This window comes from Mustela nivalis (assembly GCF_964662115.1).
Source record: "Mustela nivalis genome assembly, chromosome: 5".
Lineage (NCBI taxonomy): Eukaryota > Metazoa > Chordata > Mammalia > Carnivora > Mustelidae > Mustela > Mustela nivalis.
The window spans coordinates 142,816,712-142,833,954 of record NC_139024.1 but is presented as its reverse complement, the minus strand read 5'-3'; the positions used below and the strand labels follow the sequence as shown (position 1 = coordinate 142,833,954).

The window sequence follows — 17,243 nt, the reverse complement described above, 5'->3', positions numbered from 1 at the left end:
TTAAATACAATGAATGCTTCCAATAAATTGGAATCTTTTAAGTTGGCCATCATCTGTCTTAAGAATAATTTAGTCTTTGGGGCACCTGGGTGGCTCAGTGGGTTAAGCCGCTGCCTTCGGCTCAGGTCATGATCTCAGGGTCCTGGGATCGAGTCCCGCGTCAGGCTCTCTGCTCAGCGGGGAGCCTGCTTCCCTTCCTCTCTCTCTGCTTGCCTCTCTGCCTACTTGTGATCTCTCTCTGTCAAATAAATAAATAAAATCTTTTAAAAAAAAAGAATAATTTAGTCTTTATTCCTTTGCCTTTGAGGTGCCCATATTTCTTCAAACAGCTGTTCTGTGAACTAAAAAGATGGTTTCAGCTTTGCAAATGTCCTTTACCTCCTAAGAACAAACATCAAAAACGGTAGTTTTGACCCTTATTATTAGTCAAGTGACAATACTAGAAGCTATAATTCAAAGGGTTGGAGAATGTGCAGCGAATGAGGAACAGGAGGATGTCAGAGCCAAGGTCTGCAGAGACCACCTGGTGACCAGAAGAGCTCACATCTTCGCTTACCCTCCACGTGGTAACAGGTGAGGGTTGGGCACAGAGCCACTGGGGGATGGGGGAAAGAATGGAACTCCAAATGTCTTATGGATGCTTGAAAATAAGATCTACCACTTCCTGTTAAATATATGACAGGATTAATATGTTAATTGTTGAAAATTAAAGGTGGAATGTTGAAGTTATATATGTGAATTTGGTAGCAATAAACTGGGAAAAGCTTGAAAAAAAAGAAGAAGAAGAAAAAGAAGACTTGACAGATAGTCCATGGGAGACGCACAAGAAGATTCCTGAGCAACAGAAGGACCTCAGTGGAGCTTATTGGGGGAGAATTTGCAAGGAGACAAATCAGCCTTTCTTAACTTCCCCCGTTGGGAACCTACTGGGTAGCTCTGGAGCAGGAAAGTAGACTGAGTTTCCACTCATGGCTGGAAACGCATGAACACCCAGAAGAAGAACAAGGAAATGAACAGTCACACGTTGCCAAAATAGGTGTTCATGAGGTTCTGGACTGGGAACTAGGGACCTGGCTGAAGAACAGGAGGACAGATGAGGAAGAAGACAAATGTGTCTTGTAATGAGAGAAGAGTGTTGTTGGTGGAAAGAGAGCAGAACACAAAGGTAGACAAGGTTCACTTTGCTCTGCCTCCTAGCCTATCGTGTCCCTGAGGGGAGGGGCTGATTCTCATTCATTTTTTTACTTATCACAACATTTGCTCCATAAATGCTTTTTGTATCTGAGTGAACCAATTCATGGGAACAGTTATGTCACCAGATTATCTTGAGGGCAGGCCCTGTGTCCTGGGGACTAAGGCACCAAACATGCCTGGGAAAGGTCGAAGAAGTCTACAGGTATGCAACAGCTACCGATGAGACAAATGAACTGGGTCTTTCTGAGCTCTGATTTCTTCATCTAAAAATGAAAACCACAAGACGGACTCCCATTCCCAAGAAGGGATGAGGCACACATTATAATACCAGACAAGTTCGCTCTTAAAATTTGCCAAACCAACTCTTGGGTATATTCATTTAAATTCCTCAGTGGGTAGCTGATCTCCTATGGCTAATACTGTATTCAGTCGTGGAGGGAAATGAGTCACGCAGATGGAATCATAAATACACACACGCACACACACACACACACATACACACACACAACTTAGCCATAGATTTTTTTTTTTGGTAACTTTTTATCTTCTCAAATGCTCCTCACTTTTGCCTCTCCCCCGCCCCCACCGCCTTAGACTCCACTCCATACAACAGTCACTCCTTGGACCAAAAACCCAGGACAAATTCAGAACAGTTGCCTGGGGATTTGGCTACTGCGTAACAGGTAGTTACAAACCATTCCATGGCACTAACTGAACCGGCATGAAGAAGCTAATTAAAGCAGTCAGGAAGATTGTTTATATAAAAATGAAAATGTAAACACGGTCTTCATTGGACAGAGTGATTAGAAACTACAGTTGTTTGTTTGTTGTCAGAACTGTCTTGGCTTTGTCAAAATCCTGACATGTGGCATAACCTCGCACTAATCAAAAAAAGAAGAAAAGAAACCAAAAAAAGAAAAAGAAGAAGAAAAATCTAAGTAGGAAAACAGGCATAGAGAATCTTCGTCTTTCCAAGTGGGGAAAAAAAAATTCCACTTGTTTTTTTAGAACAAGTGTGATCTGTGTTTGGACAAAGTCTGGGCTCCTCAATTTGCCTTACAGTCTCTCTCTCTCTCTCTTCCTCTCTCTCTCTTCATTCTGAAGCCCTCAGGCTTGGGACGTGCCGGCAGCTCTAAGCGGGAAAGGAAGCCATGATGGTGTAGGCAAAAGAACAGAGTTCAGGACAATCATGTTGACAACCCCGTGTGATTTCTGTAGAGGAAGGCTAAGCTTCCGCTTCTTGCATAGGTCTAGAGTGTCATTGGCAGGGAGGCCACGCGATGGCATTGGCCTTCGAGGTATGAGGTACAACTGTAAGTTACTTTATCTTAAATGGACACATTTAAATTTAGACTGCTTAAATAGCTAATGGAGAAAATAACACACTATGGGATCATGGCAAATGCATGGAGGGACATGTTGGAAAAAATATGTATTCTTCAGGCTTCTGCTCCACTTGATTTACTATGGATATGCTTCCTTATAAAATAAAACTTGGAAATAGGATAACTCTACCTCTAATCTGGACCACTTCCTGATATCAAGCATGTACACAAGAGTGGTGTGTGTGTGGTTTTTTTTTTTTTTTTTGAGTGGTGTGTTTTTTAAGGAAAAGAAGAGAGAAAGAAAAAATAGATGATTTTTTTAAACCATAGAAATGGCTCATTATACCTATGGAGGCAATATGTGTATGAAGATTGTCACAGATGTTCTTGTTATTGATTTATTTTTGTCCTGATTACACAAGGCATTGAGCTGAGTGTTTCTTTCTTTGTTTAAATGTGGCACCTGCTTATGGGCCAAGTATTTCCTTAATATGATTCAGACCAGCTCGACGTTTATAAATAAATGTTTTGGATCTGAATATCAGAAAAGTATTACGGGAAATTCACGAAAAACAAAACAACAGCAACAAACTAGAAATCACAAGAATGCAATATGCAGCATGGACAGGGGACAAGGATGAAGGGAGGGCCAAGGACAGTGCTTTGCTTGTCTTAATGATAGAGCAAGCAAGAGTAGGAGGGTTCCATGCTTCCATGATTGCTGGGGAGTATCAATTCCTCCAACCATCTCCCTCTTTCCTCCACCATCTGTGTTCCCCAGGCATTTTTAGGCACCAGCATGGGACAAGAAGTGGAAAGAGATGGTAAAAAGCAAAGGTTTGACCTCATACTCATGAAACTTACCACTAGTGATAATAGCAAACATTCATATACTCATGGCAGCCACCCTTTGAACACTTTACATAGAACAACTCATTGAATTCCCACAACAATCCTATGACTACTCCCATTTTACAGATGAGGAAGCTGAGTCACAGAAAGATCAAAAGCGTTTAAAGGGCAACCATCAGGTGGTTAGCCTCAGACTGCACCACTCGGCGGCTACCCAAAAGCACAGCGAGAAGACAAAGGATTTGGGACTAAGTGACTTCCAAATTCCCTTCCGCACACTCAGCCTCTGTTTCTGGAAATAGGAATTCTCCTCATGGGTACCCAGTACCTAGCAGGGTGCTCTGGCCATGTACAGACTCAATAAAGACTAGTTAAATGAAAAGATGTTTCACGTCAATTTATAACAGAAATCTTTAGAATATTTTAAGTCCATAAAACCACAACATCCTAATCTGGTTAGCCTTGCAATACCCTGATGTTTGCCTGCATGCAGCCTGGAAAGGAGCTTATGCCACTCCCCTACATTTCATTGCGAAAATAATTTAAAGATCCCCTCTCTTTGTCAAAATAACAAGCAGTCTGGAGTAGAGCTAGATTTCCCACCTGTCCCTAAACTACAAATTGCCCCCAGTGTATCAGAGAAAAAAAAAAAATGTGGCACAGGGAGGAAATGAACCGAGACAACATCACTTGCAGCAACCGGAAGGAAAAACACACGTACAGACGCCACTCACATTCTATGTGTGTGGTTGCCCAGTAGGGAAATGCTTGCAGCTGCCTTGAGAAGCAAGTCTGGTGGCTGCAGCAAGACAGAAGCATAATCATGAAGCAAGACTGAGCTGCCGCCTCCCACCTGCCTGGTCAGAGAGAGGGCGAGAACACCAGGGACCACCCGATGAGCCAGCAACAGTGGTCCTGCCCCTGGTGAGTTCCCAGACACTTGCTGGGGCCTGAGGGTGTGGGGAGACTCACTCAGACTCTGACTTCCTGAGATGGTGTCAGACATCCGTTAGTGTTCCCCACTGTTGATACCCCTTAACTGGAGCCCAGAGGGACTCGGCATGCCCCGAAGGAGAAAAGAGGGACCCTGGGTTTCCTCCAAGTTGATCTGTAGGCACAGGCTTTAATGCAAGCTAAATGCTACATGATTCTGGTTTTTGAATCATCTTGATAGGTGCTTCCTGGTGTAGAAGTTGCATGTCTCCTCCCCCTGGCCGCCCTCCTCGGAGAGGTTACCTGTGAGAACCTTGTGCCTTGGCTTTCCCTAAATGATTTCAGTACTTCCCAAATGTGGGCTGTCATTGATACTTGATGGCAGATTCAAGTCATTTATAATGTCATTTTCAGGTCCTCTGGGAATGACCCCTGAGGGGGTAAGAAATCATGATTGAGTATTGGACTCATGGTGTCCAGCCCTGCAGACCTTGTCCTTAGCATAATCTCTAAGGGGTTGGGAGCATTCTACTTAGTCAACGGGGCCACCCCAATAGCTTTGTCATCCTTCCTTTTCTCAATATTTACTAAGTCACGTCACTCATTCATTCATTCAGTTGCCTTTTCTTCAACAAAGGGTTTTCATCTTGCTGAAACTATTTCAAAATGAAGAACACACACAACCTGAAAACCTTCCCCCTATTTTTTTTTATTTTTTATTTTCATATTTATTTATTTATTATTTATTTTATTTTTATTTTTCCTGTATGTCAGTGATGAGAGTTGAGACTGGGTGCTCTGGTCTTCTCAACTCCTGCTTCAGGAGTCCCCTCCTCTTCCCCCAGAAGCTGGTTCCCACCAGAAGTGGGTGCAAAAAGCACTTGCCCATCACAGGACTCTGGGAACCAACCAAGTGGCTTTCCTCCTTGTTTCTGTTTCCTTCCAAGTTTGGGAGGAAATTCCTCCCCATTTTCAAAGACATTCCTCTTTTAAGAATGTCAAAGGGGAGTAGTGGAGAGGGAAGGAGGTGAAATCAGCTTTGAAAAAAAAAAAAAAAGGATCTTCTCAATCAAATAAATTCAGCTGCTCTTGGGGGAAAAAAAAAGAAATCAGCTTTGAGGTGGTGCTCTATTTCTCATTAATTAGTTAATTCATGTATTTAACACCTATCTCGGGAATTTTCACTGTGTGACAGCTACTTTTAAGTCAAACCTTACACAAGATGAAGCAAAATTGTATGTTGTCCTACTTCCAAAAAGTTTACAGTCCAGGGGAGAAGCAGATGTTAATTACTAATTACAGGAATGTGATAAGGATCAGAACATATTGTGGGTGAAGCTGATCTCATCTGGGAAGCAGGGAGGTTTCTAGAAGGAAAGTGAGACTAGAACTGAAAAAAGGCGTAGGAGTTCACAAGTCTACGCTCCAGGCAGAGGGAACAGCGGAGACCATTTCCTGAGGTAGGAGGCGGCAGAATTACCTGGCAAAAAGGGCCAGTGCAACAGGAGAGATGTGGGGAGTGGCTCAAAGTGAGCCCAGAGTTTCAGCGTAAAACATGCTGCTGATTCTAAGAGCTATGCAGAAGGTAGAGGGGCCGTGGTCTGCTTTGCATTTCTCAGAAATTCCTTCTGATCGGTGTGGAGAATGGATGGTGTGGCCCTCTCCCATCCATTCTCCACAGCTATCGGGGAGACCAATGAGAAGGTGCATGAATTCAGCCAAGCCAGCCTATCTGTGTGAGTACAGCCAAGTGTGGTGGCAGCAGAGAGTATCACACAGATTGAAAAGTCATCTTGAAAGGAAAATCAACAGGACTTGGTGGTGGACAGAATAGGAGAGCAGGGGAGGCGGGGTGTGTCAAAGGTGACCGCCAGTTTCCTGGTTTGCACATGCAAATGGATGTTGATGTTGCTTGTCGATCTCAGAGACTGGTGAAGTGGGTGGGGACCAGGCCCAGGTTAGTTTAGTTCTAGAACTGATCCAAAGGCAGACATCAGCCCAGCAGTCAACACTGACCAATATCTAGAGCTCCAAACAGAGGCCTGGGATCCTTGGCACACGGAGAGTTGGTAATCGCCGCCATGGGTATGCGTGATGCACACCGACGGAGGGTACGGAAGGACAAAGCAGGCGGGTGGCTTAGAATTGAATCCCAAAGAGGAAGTGCCTGGGTGGCTTAGTCGGTTGGGCGTCCAGCTCTTGATTTCCGCTCTGGTCATGATCTCAGGTTTGTGAGATCGAGCCCAGTGTCGGGCCCTCGCTCAGCATGGAGTCTGCCCCAGATTCTCTCTCTGCTCTCTCTCTCTCCCTCCCCTTCCCTACTGCTTGTGCTCTCTTTCTCACTCAAATAAATAAATATCGTCTTTAAAAAAGAGAGAGAGAATTGAATCTCAAGAAATTCTAACATTTAAATCGAGATAGAAGAGAAGGGTCCCTTCAAGGAGACTGGGAGGGTTTCGTGAAAAGTCAAACGCGAAATTACCATATGACCCAGCGCTTCCATCCAAAAGAACTGAAAACAGGGACTCATATATTCACATGCACTCATACTTTCATAGCAGCACTAGCTGCAACAGCCTAGGAGAGGAGACAGCTTGCCTGTCCATCAGCAGGTGAGTGGGGAGGCAAATTGTGGTACAACCATACCATGGAATATGATTCAGCCACCAAAAAACAAACAAATAAACAAACAAAACACGAAGTACAGATACCTGCTACAGCATGGGTAAGTCTCAAAAACACTATGCTAAAGTGAGGGCACCTGGGCAACTCAGTAGGTTAAGCGTCTGCCTTTGGCTCAGGTCATGATCCCAGAGTCCCGGGATCAAGTCTCCTGTGGGGCTTCTCTGCTCAGCGGGGAGCCTGCTTCTTCCTCTGCCTGCTGCTCCCCCTGCTTGGGCTCTCTTGCTCTCTTTCTCTCTGTCAAACAAACAAACAAACAGACAAACAAACAGACAAATCTACCTTAAAAAAATAAAACAAAACACTATGCTAAAGTGAAAGAAACCAGGCACAACAAGTACATGATTCCGTTTGTGTGAACTATCCAGAATGGGTCAACCCATAGAGAGAGGATGCTGATTGGTGGCTGCTGGGGGCGGGGGAGGGGAAAATGCGGAGCAAAGGCTTCATGCGTCTGTGATTGCCTTTTGGGGTAACAACAATGCTTTGGATCTAGCTAGAGGTGGTGACTGCACAGTACTGTGAAATATTGAATGTCGCTGAATGGTCCTCTAAAATATCTACTGGATGTTATGTGAATTTCACCTGGATGCTGAAAGAGAAGACAAGGCAGGTGTAACCGGAGGCATAGAACACAGGCTGTGGGTGACTTTGGGCAAGTGAAGCAGCTCGGTTTCTTCTTTCTCTGTATGTAAATGAGCGGAACTAACTCTCTTTGAATGCTCTGGTAAGGATTAAACAGGACAGGTTTTTTTTTTTTTTTTAAAGTTTCTAGCAGAGGGAAGGTATAGTAAAGGCAGTCAGTTTCCTACCTAGATCTCTTTAGTTTAGCCTCATCAGGACTGAAATAACTTCTCCTCCCCTCCCCCTCCTCCTCCTCTTTCCCCTCCTCCTCCCCCCACCTTCCTCCTTCTTTTCATAGTTAAGGGGATGCTAACTCCTTCAGTTCGTCTTCCTTTAAAGCTGCTCACCTCTATGGCACATCCCTTTGTTTCTTTATTTAAATTCAATTTAGTTTATATATACCTTATTATTAGTTTCAGAGGTAGACTTTAGTGACTCATCAGCTGCAGACAATACCCAGTGCTCACGTGCCTTCCTTAATGCCCGTCAGCCAGTCCTTGCCCACCTCCCCTCCAGCAACCCTCAGTTTGTTCCCTATAGCTAAGAGTCTCTTACCGTTTGCCAGGACTGACCTAACTTCTAACAGCCTGAATCTTTATCTCAAGACCTGAGAGCTTTCTCTAAGCCAGGCAGAGCCCCTGTAATTGCCTAAAGGTGAACGAAAATGCCCAGAAACTAATTCTCCAATGGACCATAAATATCTCCGCTTCCTCAGGTCCGAGTGGGATAACTCTAAGACAAGCCTCTTACCTTTGTCCCTAAGTTTCCACGTGAGCTCAAGCTCAGTTGCCCACAGTGGCAGCTGGCTCCATAGATAACGCGTCTTTAGTGTGCCCTTCCCTTCTGGCTACTCCTCCCCCACCCCTGCTCCCTGTCAAAGTGTCCTGGGATTGTTTGTTAAACTACATGCACTTGAATCTGAGTCAGCGTCTGCTTCTGGTGAAACTGAAGCTGAGACCACCTGCTACCCAGCACTGTGGACACTCGGGCCATGTCATCCGCTGTTCCGTATTTAATCTTAGACATCGGCATTTTGATCTCTCTCATATCCATTCAAGGTCCTCCTCATCCCCTTCTGAGATCCCGCTTAGACAAAGCACCCAGGTACTACCACAGGGAGAGCTCCTATATTTTTTTTTCTTAAGTTTTTGTTTTCGAGTATCTCTACATCTAACATGGGGCTTGAACTTATGACCCTGAGATCAAGAGTCACATGTTCCAACGACTGGGCCAGCCAGGCGCCGCAGGAAGAGCGCCTTTAGACTTCACAAGTCCTCTGCAGAGCTGTGCCGCATCGTACGACAAGCCCCCTCCATTGGTTTTCTGCTCATCAGTCTCTTTGCAATTCATCTGATCAAAATTTCCCAACTGTGGGGCACCATATGATAATTGTACATGGTACACGATATAGAGATAGGGCCTAAAATCATGCTGAGTCACTAGATTTTGTCATGGAAAACGTTTCCATTTTCACTCTTCTGAACCTCTGATTTGGGTCTGATCTTAACATTCTCTAACCATTGACCATGTATCATTTTCAACAGAAAGAAAGTGGGCCTTGGGCCATGAGCCATCGGCAGGCAATGCTCGTGATCTAAAATTTAACAGGATGGTTTTGCTTTCCCACATCTATTTCTCATGATTACCTTCTATGAACCTTAATGGCACTGGTTATTTATCTGCAGGAGTGGTATAAGTTATCTTCTGCTATAAACATATTTAAGTTAAAAAAACACTGAGTCGAGCAAACTGAGGGTTGCTGGGGGGTGGGGGGGAGGAGAGGCTGGCTGGGTGATGGACATTAGGAAGGGCATGTGCTTTGGTGAGTGCTGTGGATTGTGTAAGACTGATGATTCACAGATCTGTACCCCTGAAACAAATAATACATTATATGTTAATAAAATTTAAAAAAAAATCAGGTTACTAATTGCACTGGCAACACACCCGATAGCAGACGCTGGAAGGTAGGACTTTGAGAGAAGACTGGCAGAGCTTCTCTAGAGCAGATGCTCTTCCGGGTCACAGCTGCGTCTCATTCCACCCAGCACCTGCCCTGTGAGTGATGCATGGCCAGGAAGGACGGGGACATCCGAGGTAGGTGGTAACACGCCATCCTTAGCTGTACTTTTTTTTTTTTTTAAGAGAGATTAAGTGGGAGTGTGAGCAGAAAGCGGGTGCAGAAGGAAAGGGAGAGAGAGAATCCACACGCAGCAGAGAGCCCGACAGGCAGGGATTGATGGATGACCTCAAGACCCTGAGATCATGACCTGAACCGAAATGAAGAGTCCGGTCACTTACCCAACTAAGCCACCTAGGCGCCGCCTGCTGATTTTTGCTCATTCCAATAAACAGCTTTAGTGAGCCCACAATGGCTCCCAAATACCCAGGCGGTGATGGGAAACAATATGAAACGGACCCACCACAAGGCTCCCTTACAAACATGGCGGTTCTGCCCTGAGGAAGCAAACCAGGGGCTCAGAAGTCACTCAGCTATGGCGAAAGGTCTCAGTGCCTCCATGTTCGAACCTTCCCATTCGCTTCAGATTAGAAGCATTGGCTGATGGAGGATGATAACTCAAAGAAATCTCTAATGTTTTTTAAAGATTTATTTATTTGACAGACAAAGATCACAAGTAGGCAGAGAGACAGGGAGAAGCAGGCTCCTTGCTGAGCAGAGAGCCCTATGTGGGGCTCGATCCCAGGACCCTGAGATCATGACCTGAGCTGAAGGCAGAGGCTTAACCCACTAAGCCACTCAGGCGCCCTCTCTCCTTAATTTTTATAAGCAGCTGTTATTCCCTGAGCCCCTCCCTTCCTTTCCCAAGGAGGATAAGTGAGGATTAATAACCCAAAAAATTTCACTTTAGAAAAATTTTAAGATATTGTGAAACGTTTCCTACCACAAAGAAGTACCTGTTATGTAGACATATATTCTAAATTATAATGGAAATAAAACAAATGTCTGTTTACCTGTTGCTCACCTTAATGACCCTTGAAGCCTGATCCATGCCCCTTATCAATTGTATGCATTCCTATCCATGCACCGCCCCCCCCCCCCAAGGGACCTGCTGTCTTAAATTTTGTGTTAATCATATTCCCTTACTTTTCTTTTTGGATCTGGCCTCATATGTATACAAATATCATTGGTGTATGTGTAATTTATGCATAAATGTATTTCTATAAAAATTAACATATATAATTTATGCATACTGTATATGCAGTTTATTTGTGTTTGTTTGGGAACTTGAAACAAATACAATCCTACCATACATATGTTTCCATGTCTGGCTCTTTGGCTCAGCATTGTTTCTGAGGGTTATCCGTGTCGATTCAAATAGGCATTGAGTTATTTTGATGGCTGTACAGCATTCTGTGTAACCATATGACCATCTATCATTTCTATCCATTGACAAAGCTGGGTAACTGCCAAAGATGAAGGCTCAGAGTATAATTTCAGGAAGGCACATACTCCCCAAATCTCTGTCTCTGTCTCTGTCTCTGTCTCTCTCTCTTTCTTTCTTCTTTCTCTCTCTCTCTCTCTCTCTCTCTCTCTCTCGCACAAAATGCTACCAGCAGTGGCTCAGTCGGTTAAGCCTCTGCCTTCAGCTCAGGTCATGATCCCAGGGTCCTGGGATCAAGCCCCACATCAGGCTCGCTGCTCAGCGGGGAGCCTGCTTCTCCTCCCTCTCCCGCTTCCCCCCGCCCCACTTGTGCTCTCTGGCTCTCTCTGGGTTAAACAAATGAATAAAATCTTAAAAAAAAAAAATCCTACACAGCAGAGGTGTGCAGCTTTGCTGCATATTGGAGACAGGTTTTAACTGGGGAGAAGTGGAGTAGAGCTGAAGTAGAGAACTGAGAGCCAGAAGGAAAAAGACATCAGAGGAGGAAAGGGGCTTTAAGTGGAGGGAAGAAAGAGATAAAAATCACTCTCAGAGATAAAATGTACTCCCACACAAGAACCGTGCTTGCTGTGGGCACAGTTAGAAGGCTTCTCTTCTCCATGTCCGCTTCTCCTACCGCATAAACCCTTGGTGGGAGGCTCTATTTGAATACTTACTTTGTAAATGCATCCTTCCCCAGGTCAGCAAACGGGCCCTGTGACTGCTAATCACTTTGCTAGATCCCGAAGAGAACCGAATTTCATACCACGCTCCCCTAGAGGCTTCCCGCTGATACATTTTTACAATCATTTTCCTTTAATGTATAGGGGACCCATTAGCGACCACACAATTATCAAATGGTAGAGTGTCCGTGAACCTTTTGTAACCTTTGGCTAGTTTCCACGATGGAAATTCCCCACCCCCAGCTTCACTTGTAAAGAATGGAAATATTTAGAGGAAGTGATACTATTAATGGCTCCACACCACCATGGGAAGTATTTTCCCCTAAAACCGCAATAGTAAGTTGGTACCTCCCATAACACCTTCACAAAATGGCTTTAGCAAGTACAGGGTTCTCTTGGCACCTGTTTCTCTGGAGAGAAGCTCTACAGGTGCTTTGCATCATAAGAGAAATGAAACGTTGAGGAGCTGATTCTCTCTGGCCCTCCACCAGAGTGGAAAAGTTGAGGCCAAAAGCTCTCCAAGGTTGTGTCGCTGGTCTGGCTTTGGTGGCTGCGGGGTCTTGGTGGGTGAGAATGATTCTCGGTAAATAACGTATAGTGATTGATTCATTGAAAGAATAAAAGATTAGGGCATACTGAATGAGTCAATGTTCTTTAGAGAAACAGGACCCATAGCAGGTGAGCATATATGTTTGTATACAGAGAGTTTTATTTTAAGAATTTGGCTTATGCATTTATGGAAGCTGGTAAGTTCAAAATCTGCAGAGTAGGCTGGAGATCTGGGGAAGAGCTGCTGTGGGAGCTGAGTGCAAAGTCAGTCTGCTGGCAGAATTCTCACTGAGGGGGACCAGGCTTTTTCTCTGAAGACTTTCAACTGATTAGATGAGGCTCACCCACATTATAGAAGGTTATCTCTTTTACTCAGAGTTAATAATTTAAATGTTAATCTTACCTAACAAATAACTTCATAGTAACATCTAAAATAAGGCTTGAAAATAATTAAAAAAAATAAGTTTTGATCAAATATCTGGGTCTCTTGGTCTTGCCAAGTTGACACATAAAATTAACCATCACAGGTACCATATCTCATTTCAGAAAGTATGTTAGTTATTTACTTAACATTTGCTAAGGGACCCCTATGGGCTGGCACTGTGCTAGGTTTTGAGGATTTAGCAGTGAAGCTAAGTGGGCAAAATCCCCATTTCTAAGGAATTCATATATAAAAGATGTCTTAGTAATTAAAATCACTTGTAGGTTTTCTGCCCTCAAGAAGCAATGCAAACACAACACAAGTCAATCAAATAGAATTTTCCTTGATAATATGATATCAGGATATAAGGAGGTTGTGTCTTCATGGACCTCATGGTTGACAAGGGACCTCAGATATAAATTATACAATGACCTTAAACACATTTCCACAATTATACACAACACGCTATCCATTAAACCGCTTTTAAAAGCACATCCGGTTCAGTAAGGAGTGACAAATCGCATACTGATGTATTTAAAATAAAATGACCAAGGCACATTGTACACAAGTTAGTTGATTTTTTTCATAATTTCTTTGTTTTTATGGCAAGATGGATAAAAGAACCGCTTCATCAGTGTGTTCTGATTTGAGAAGCATTGATTGGAAAGACAGGACGGTTTGATGGTGCTTGTTTCTTTGGTTGCTTTAATTTATTTACCTTATTGGCCTGTGATTTCATTGTGTTTTTAGTGTCTTGTCTGAAGCAAGGGTAGGCATTATAGAAAAGGCATTAGTTCATACCGTTTGGAACCGAGAATCCATCTTTTTTTTTAATGATGAGGTTATCTGAGCCAGCTTCCTCAGCGTGACATGTGGCCCTGGGCGTGTGAAGGTCGCGTGCACAACTTATGCTCTAGGAGAGCATTAGTATTTTCCTAGGATATCCAAGCGCCACAAGCTAGGGCTAATAATCCAATCAAAGTTTGTGGTAAGGGCTGTGGAAAAGGCACAAGGATACATACTACAGATGGGTGTACTTCAGAGAGCGGAGTTTTACTAAAGATCGCATCACCTGGCATCTCTACCACGGACCCCCCCACTCTCAAGAAGCTTACACCTGAGATGAGGAGAAAATATACATTTGCAGAACAAAAATCACATTTGCAAAGCCGCTAAATGGCTTCCTTGATGCTCTCCTAAATGGCCAAGCTTTCCCCCAGCTCCTGATTTGTGCGCTGGCAGGAACTGTGAAGGCTGACCAGCGAGGCTCCTCCCTCCCTCAGCAATCAGGTCACGGGTCACCTTATCATGCTGCCCTCCCTTCCCATGTTATATAAAATAGCCACATCCCCGCCTCAGACACCTACTCTGTTACCTGCACTTACCACCACCAGGCATAGTAAATATCGGTGCATTTGCTTGATTTTCTCTTTCTTTCCCCCTGAAAGGCCAGCTTGGTCGGGGAAGGACTGAGTTCTGTTCAGTGCTGCATCTCTGGCCCTCGGTAGGTGCATAATAAATATTTGTTGAGTGGATAAACAAATAATAGGCGAGAGATTCACCAAGTGAGTGTTAGAGGCCAATGCCATTACTGGCCAGGAGAAGAGCTCTTTAAGAAGCCCGCTCAGGAGGGCTGAGGCTCAGATGGCCCATATGGAAGAAGAAGAAACAGAGAAGCATGAGGAGATTGTGAAGGGAAGAACAGGTGGTCTGAGCCAAGGCACAAGGTGGCTGTGCCCCAGCAGACTTCCAGGGACCCATGAGCTGCTCCCATTGACTTATGAGGTCGTTGGAGGGCAGATGCAGAGGCACCCCTCTGGCCCGTTGTCCCTCGTGAGAGGCCACATGCCCACCCTCTTGGCCTGCACATGCTGTAGGCAGAGACAGATTTCTCCCCAGGAACGCAAATTTGGATCTCGTCCATTATTCGGATAACAGACTGATTAAAAAACACAGTTCAAATCAATATAGCTAAGAAAAGAATATTTTTGGCCCGAACATTTTGCAGAGAAATGTGGCAGCTGCTTGTTTTGGCCACAGGGAAACGTCAGGAATGTTTTCACATAATACCTTACCCCTAAGCGAGTGCACCATGGGCGCTCCCAGGTTTCTGCTGGGAAGACTGAGTGGCAAGATGTGTCTATTTCACAGTTAAACAAAATGTTGGGTAGAGAGAAGTTTTTACATCCTTGAGTTAATGCTCCAACAAACAGCGATACTGGTCTTGTCCATGTCCTATTATCTCCCTGCTGAATAATTTATTTCTTAATAGCAGAGAACAGCTACCTGACCCCACACTCTCTATTTGACTTCAATCCAGTGTGTGTTTCTTTCTTCTGTTTGAAATGTAGTTGTGCAGGATATTGAAAATGTGAACAGAGTCCGAATGTCCATCAGAAGGATCCTTTTTATAATTTGGGAACCCACACTTTGGAATACCACGCCACTATTTTAAAAAATTAAAGAATAAAGGTGATCTATATGCAAAGATATGAAAAGAGGTGAACTAAATCCAAAGCAATAAATACAATAGAACATAGAGTATTATGCCTATTTTTAATAAAATGATGACTAGTATCTATCTCCTTGGGAAAAAATAAATAAATAAAAGCAAAAAGGACCATCAGAGTTCAGGAAATGGGCAGATTCGATAGGGCTGGATAACTGGTGAAATATTTCAGAGGGCAACTTTGGAGCCAATGGACTTGGTCTGAGTCCCACCCCTACCCCCTTCCTGCTGTGTGGTCTTGAGCAGGTTACCACTCTACCCTTCCGTTTCTCAGTTTCTCCTCTGCAGAAGCAAGCCAAGAGCCGTAATACCTCACTCAGTGGTTTTTATGACTCAGTACACAGATCTGAGTGTTCTATGAGTTAATATATGCAAAACACTTACAGCCGTATCTGATGCTTGCAAAGCTCAGTACATACTAGCTATGAGGAAGAAGAGGAAGACAGAGCATATGCTTTCAGAAAAGAGAAGGGTCCTCAAGAATGAATAGGGTTTGACCAGAAGAGAATTCCAGAAGAGAAGAGCTTGAAAAAACAAAACCCAAAGGCTCTAGGATGGAGGAAATAATCCAATTAAATTCGTCTCAGCCTCTGTAAAGAAGGTCAAAATGGTATTTCATTACCTTGGTGATAATCATGAACTCATACATATAAGAATGAAGACGAAATATAAGGAGGATATCCTTCGTCATCATGTTGACCATCATGCCTATCAGTCACCCGTTAACAAGTATTTCTGGAATCTGGGCCCAACTATTGGGATGATTTCTTTCACTGTATGTTGATTTGTAGTTATAGTAGTTACCTCAGTGTCACTCAAACAAATAGAAAAAAGAAAATCACTGTATGACCTCTTGAGAGACGTGGACACCTCAATTTTCCATACTTATGAGGAATTACAGGAATACCTATAGTTGATAAATTAAATTATGTGTCTTTCACCTGTAGGTTCAAGAGATCTTCATTGTTTTGTCTTTTAAGTTTAAAATCTTTCTCCCTCTGTTCAGATTCCTAGTTATGCTCCAACCCTAGCTCTCCTTCTCAACTTGCAAGGGACCCCTGTGGGCCTGGAGGAGAAGGGAGAAACAGCTTCCCAGCGGTAGACTCTAAGTTCTAGGCAGCCCCTTGGTCACTGAGCTGGCCGACGCTGGCAAACACCTTATCACCTTCACCCAGTAAATGAAACTCAGATGAGTCCCTGAAACACTGAGGCTTTTGCCTACTACCCCTGACCACACTGAAGAGGCATTGTGAGAACCAAGACCCAGTCTTGCAAGTCTCTGAGGGCTCAGACTGGGAGGTCAGACATTTCAGAGCTCTGGAGGATTTATTTGCAAGGCGTGCTGTGTGGAAGTTGCCAAAACAGCTAGTAGCTATATTTAAGAAATTAACGTAATTAATTGGTCCAAAGGGGTATCATTCACTCTTGGAGTTGCGTTGCCAAGAATTGAGCTGGGGAGTTTGGTCTCCGGGGAAGAGTTAAGGATCAGACAGGAACCATTACAAAAATTTCCACTGAAAAATAAGTTCCTTGTAAGAGAAGCTGACAGACTTGCTAATTGCAGCTTACTCTGAACCTAATGACAGTCTGTGTGCAGCATTTGTGAAGAGAGCACAGAGCGTTTGAATGATGGGGAGCAGAGCGGGGGCGGGGTGGGGGTGGGGAGCTCAGAGCAGATGAATCTGAATCAAAAAGGCATGTCAAGTCCCTTAGAATAGTGATCCATTTTAGAGTGAATTGCATTGGGGAATGACTCAAATTGGCTTTCCCCACGATTCTTACCAACAGCAAAGACTGATAAGACACATGGGTGCTGCTGTGTTTTTCACAGCAGGCACACCATATTATGCTGCCCAAATTTCAAACATTTCCTTGATGTCGGATGATCACAATAGAAAGGAATGTTATTTTTATCCAGCCATTGGTAAGATTTTTGTTTTCCTTAATCCCAGAAACTGAATCACTGGCTGCTTCAGAGCCTCTGACCTAAGTCTTCATTGACGCCCATCACCTTTTTAGACCATTTATTAGACCAGCCCAAGAAGAGGGTTTCAGCTGCTGCAATGGGGTATTTACATTCTGACTTATCGT

The 17,243-nt window shown here is 43.9% G+C and overlaps 1 protein-coding gene across 2 annotated transcripts in view; it reads left to right on the top strand.

Annotated features, from left to right (window-relative positions):
• The first annotated feature begins 3,941 nt into the window (after positions 1-3,941).
• Positions 3,942-17,243, top strand: part of NEDD9 (neural precursor cell expressed, developmentally down-regulated 9) — a 187,848-nt gene continuing 174,546 nt past the window's right edge. The window contains exon 1 of one of the 2 annotated variants that reach the window (XM_082730179.1): positions 3,942-4,295. The gene's annotated coding sequence lies outside the window, so the exon portion shown is untranslated. The remainder of the gene's footprint in view (positions 4,296-17,243) is intronic. The other variant, XM_082730181.1, reaches the window with a different exon arrangement.